This window comes from Solea senegalensis, linkage group LG4 (genome assembly GCF_019176455.1).
Source record: "Solea senegalensis isolate Sse05_10M linkage group LG4, IFAPA_SoseM_1, whole genome shotgun sequence".
NCBI classification, from domain to species: domain Eukaryota; kingdom Metazoa; phylum Chordata; class Actinopteri; order Pleuronectiformes; family Soleidae; genus Solea; species Solea senegalensis.
The window spans coordinates 4,793,299-4,798,901 of NC_058024.1; positions in this window are offsets into that span (position 1 = coordinate 4,793,299).

The following is a 5,603-nucleotide window of genomic DNA, read 5'->3' on the forward strand; positions in this document are numbered from 1 at the left end:
AAATGAAACAATAGCAATAAAGCAAACCTGGTGACACATGCATTTGCATTTGTGGGAGAAGAAAAACTGTTGACGAGGAACCACCTGAAGATGTGACAGCAGTAAATAGTAATGGATTATCTCTTCATTTATTAAATGGCTTCCTCATATCATCACTGCACAATTGCCCCAGTGGTTATTACATGAAATCAGACTGATGAATAGTGCAAGAAATCATATCTGCACCTTTGCCTCTTCAATAGATCCCCACCTCCCATGCTGCATTGCCAGGGAGAAGAGAAAGAGAAAAGGGCTGGCTCCTTTGTGCTAGCCATGCCTCTCAGCCCCGTTGTGCTTGGTATAGCAGCAGCAGCAGCCGGTGACCATTATAAATGGCCTCTATTAGCATGGCTCGGTCGCAGAGGGGAGAGAAATAAAATCATTGGGAGAGTGTAGGCTCGCGCTGGTGTCCCTTCACCCGCTCCGAGCCTCTACAGAACCCTGTCCCTTGCTCCCCTCCTGCCTGCTCCCTCCATTCCAAGGGGACAGAATCCTAAAGACTAGATTACTAGTGATACATGGAGTCATTATGGGGAGGGTTATGGCAATAGTATCACAGGCACGGCTGACAATGGCTATAATAGGTGTCTCTTACTTCAGAGGTAGCATTACCATAGCAAAGGTTGTTTCATTTGGCTTGTTGATGTAGAGTCGAACAGGAAGAGGCCCTTTTATCACCTGATGCAGAATAAAAAAGCTCGGTATTATCTCGCTGAAAGCCGTGCCTATTTCTTTGCAAAAGTGCTACATCTCTTTGGGTAAAGTTAAATGAACACAACAGTATCCCGAGATAAGGCATTACATTGTTAGCGGTGACAGCTACCAACACTGTGCGGTTTGAAAAGGCACAGGTGGAACAAATGTGAAAAGGAAATGGCATCGACAGTGTCTGGCTCAAGATGAGGCTTTGTACGTCCACAGTCATTACAGAACATGATGTACTGTCACGGAGGAGGCGACATGTCAGTGCAAGTACATGACTGTTGGAGGACACATTTTTCTTCATCAGAGTTTTACATGACAAAAAAGAAAAGACCAGGAGCATACATGAGATATATATTTTTTTTCTCTCTTAGCACTCTGTGTTTACATTTGTCTCCAACTCTCACTGTGATAAAGAGTCTACCTGTTCAATGCAATGCTGTGCAGCCTTCAATAAAACCAGTATGGAAGGCAATGTACACAGTCAGTCAGTTTCCCTGTTATTTGTGGGACATGTTGTCTTTTACAGCTAATTTGGGAATCTTCTATGGAAACCTTCAGGACGGCGTTAGGAGTCTGTGGAGGGAACGCTGCCTTCAAACATCTTGCAGTGAGCCAGTGAGCCGGTGAGGCGGGGAGTAGCTAGTGCCTCCAGCTAGTTAAAATATGAGCGCAGCGGGGGCTTGCTAATGAAAGCGGGGGCCCTGCCCGGGAAACAGGGCTGTATATCGTGGTGAGGAGACAGTTCTTAGAATCAGCTGGCAAGCCGTGCCTATATAGTTCTGGGCCTACTGGTGATTAACCGTCCAACAGGGAGTCGCTACTACAGCTGGGCTATTAATAAGAGATAACCCCCACCCACACCTCCTTCCTCACCCCCACCCCCCACTTTGGCTTGCACCGTGCCTGCAGACACTCTCCACCCCGCTGGATTGACTAGCGTATCATAATCATTCACCGACACATGGTGCATGTCACACATTGTTTACATGGGGCAGAGGGGGATGCTTGAGGTGTAGGATTGTCTGGGGGAGGGGTGGAGGGGGTTGGCGGGTGGTTGTGGGGGGGGTGCCGGTGTGCAAAAAGTGATAATTCATTCTTAATGTACTACTTTGTTCCTGTGGGAGATGTCCTGCAGGTACAGCAGATCAATTAGTGACCTCACATTAGATGGTGATTTGCGGAGAATGACCCTTCCCTTGAGAGTGGAAAATAAAATATAAGGTTAAGGCACCAAGATTCATTTTGCACCGTGATGTGCAAGGCTGCTCATTAACACTGACACGTTAAAAAAAAAAAAGGACCATGTAACAGAGTCATGCCAAAGTTGATGATAATCCACTGGCATCAATACAGTAACAAAGAGATCTGCAGCGTGTCAGTCAGTGTTACAGGAAAAGTTAGATATAGACAAAAATGGACCTGGGTCATAAATTGTACAGTTATGAATTTGACAAGGAATAAATAAATGCACAAAACATGATCTGTGCTTTGTGGTCAATTTTTAATCTTCATGGATTCATAGTTGTGATTATAAATACATTCATTCACAGGCCTCTTTCTTACACACGTGTGCACACACGTGCACGCGCGCGTTTGTGTAGCAGCGCCACTCCACCCCCCCACGCACACATACAAATGCACACAGCCACCCACCCACCCACACACGCACACGCACACGCACGCACACACACACACACACACACACACATAGTGAGAGAGTTACGGGCAACAGAGTGCACAGAGCTGCGGGCAATCAAACACAGCCTCCCCGCTGTATTGCAACGTGAAAACGTGATGTTAATGGCCTGGATTTAGCGCTGTAGTGCATGAAAACACGTTTACAGCAGGACTGGACTATAGACGAGTGATTACTCCTCCTCATATCACCCTACATAAATTCCTGCCGTCGTGACTCTCCGATTCGTGACACTCATGCTTGCACATGTTTTTCTCCCCTCGATTTCAGCACCATGGACAGGTCTACTAAAAATATCACTTCTATTTCCACAAAGGTCTTTCCTTCAGGCTCCAACACTACACAAATGTACACAATTTACCAACAACCGTGCAGTTCAAATCATGCGTCCCCAGGCTCACCAGTATGTGACAGCTTACACACTGACAAAACCACAGTGTAGTTGTGTCACTTGGAGAAAAACCCACCTTTGTGCATGCCCGTGAATCGGTCCTTGAGCACGGTGAGCTCGTAGATCTTGCCGAACTCCTCGAAGAGGGGCCGGAGGTCCTTCTCGTCCAGGTTGCGCGGGATCTGACCAATGAAGAGTTTGATGGCATCGTGGTCCTTCATGGGGATGGTGGCCGGACAGCCCGCCGGACTGTGGCTGTGGCTTAATCCGTTCACGAGCCCGTTCGTGCTGGCGGAGACCACACCGACACCGTGCACCGTGGCGTCCACCTGCCCGTTGGTTAAAGTTGCCATCTTCGCACCGGCCAGTGAGTTGGGATGGGTAAGAACGGCAGCAGATGATGGTGATGATGGAGAATCGGTGTGTTGTTTTAAAAAATAAAAAATAAAGGAAGCTGGTGCAAGTCTTGGTCAAAATTTGGTTCCGAGACCAAGTCGTGCCAGAGCTGATTCCGCTCTCGTCCTATCAAAGCCAATATTTACATTGATGTGAAAACACATGTAGCGTTTGGCGAGGACGCATATCAAAAGCGCGCATGCAGAGCCGTTGGTCCCGGTGGAGGCTTTGATTCCTTATATTTATGTCCTACCCAATAACTCGTTCATTGATTTCATAAAAGAGAGACAGAGAAAAAGAGAGATGGAAAAGGGGAGGGAAAGAGAGAAGAGAGAGAGAGAGAGAGGGAGAGAGACCAAGAGCGTTCACTGTCTATTTACACCCACGTTCCCTCGTCCCAGCTTCTTGGCACCCTTTTATTTTTTTTTGCATTGAGGAGTCGGTATGGGTGTCTTCTCGGTTTAAACGGACGGGGCAGGTTCATTCTCCTTCAGAACAGTGGGGAGGTTTCAAAGAAGGAGGACCGCTGTAGACTCGGCACATGTCGAGGCAAGCGTTTTCTATTCCCCCCATTTTCTTATGCTAAGACCGGGTGGTACATTCCACCAAAGGGGAGAGGGTCTATAAATAGAGAAATATAGAGAATACGGTCCTTTGTGCTCTCACTCAGAGCAAATAGCTACACATGCATGAAGTCAAGAACCCAATACTCCTTGAATGGCACACACACACACACACACGATTCTCATCAATTGCAATAAGCTGTAAAGCTGGTGATGACGATTTACACTCGACATGTTTCGATCGGTGTAAAATTAAACATCCACTGCAGAGAGGGTGTGATTGAAAACGGTGGCTGTCGCCGTCAGGAGCTTTGATTTTGTGCTTAAATCACAGATCGCTATTGTCAGCAGCAGCAGCAGTGAACCGCTGCAGTCGCTCCTGGATGGTGGACAGCTCCGTGGTGCTGAAATGCGGTGCCACAGCAGCGAAAACTAAACTACATCGACGGAGGTGTATGCTCAAACGCGGGTTTGTTTGTGTTTGTTTGTTTTTGTTGATTTTTTTTTTTTTTTTGCCGCTGCGAGGGTGTATTATGAGCTTCATCTGCAAATTAATTTGCAAAGGCATGTCTCTGGATTAGATAGTTTGATATTCAGAAAGGGGAAGACTGTGAGCACCGCCGAGTGGCGTAGAGAGGGGCCACATGGAAGAGCGCGGGGAAAAGATTACACTAAAGTGTCAATAGAGTGACAACCTTCGTAATTGCGATGTCGGTGGTACCTAAGCTTTCTCCGGTTACTAAAGAATTATGAAAATCCTCCAGAGCTTAATAGGTTCGTCTCTCACTGCAGTGCAAAAGCAAATAAACAACTATTTTCATTTGAAAGGAAGAACATACTCATTATTTCTCTCATTAGGTTAATGGTGATCTTACCTGTAGGCATCAACCAAACATTTTCTAAATAATTTCTCTGTTGGCAGAGGTAGACTTTAGTTTGAGGTATTCAAAACTACACAGAGAGTAAATTAATTGTATGAAACTATACAACTATGTTATGTGTGTGTACTTTTTGTAAGGACAAAAAAACACAGAGGAAGCCCATCTTGAGAACGTTAGGATATATTGGGTGGTACAACTTTAGAATTTGGGTTTGGGTTTAGGGTTTAGTTTGGTTCAGGGTTAAGTATTTAGTTGTGATGGTCAAGTTAAGTGGCTGGGGAATGCATTATGTCCATGTACTTTATATGTGCTACCTCTTTAGGACCTTCATAAACACTGACCTTGTGAGGACCAGTAGTCCTCATGGCGACCAAAACCTGGTCCTAATGAGGCAGAATCTAATTTCTGAGAAACCACTTTACATAAGTCAGAATATTTGAACAGTTTAAGGTTATGGTTTGACATTAACTGTTTATGGTATAGGGATAACGCTCTGTCCATATGAATGGAAGTCAATGCAGTTTCTTAAGAAGGATCGTTGCGCAAACCCATGTGTGAGAGTGGATTCCCAATGATTCCCAGAAACTGCATCCCATATCAACATATCATCTTCATATACAATCAACATTACACCATTCAAGAGCAGCATGATCTTTGTCAAACCTAATCTGTGAAGAATAGTGCACAGAACAAGGTGAAGGTGGACAAAGGTGAAGGTGTAGGGTTAAATATCCAAAGTAGGTAAACTCACTAATGTCGTAAAGCTTTTTTTTAATTATTATTTTGAAATATATCAAAATAAATTTCCAACTAGACTTAGCACTCCTGCATGGCGTCAAAGTGAGTGTAGATTATTGACTGTGGTGTATTTATTTGGGGAATTATCTTAATTCCCACTGGACTTTAACTCACTGCAATTTATAAATGATAAG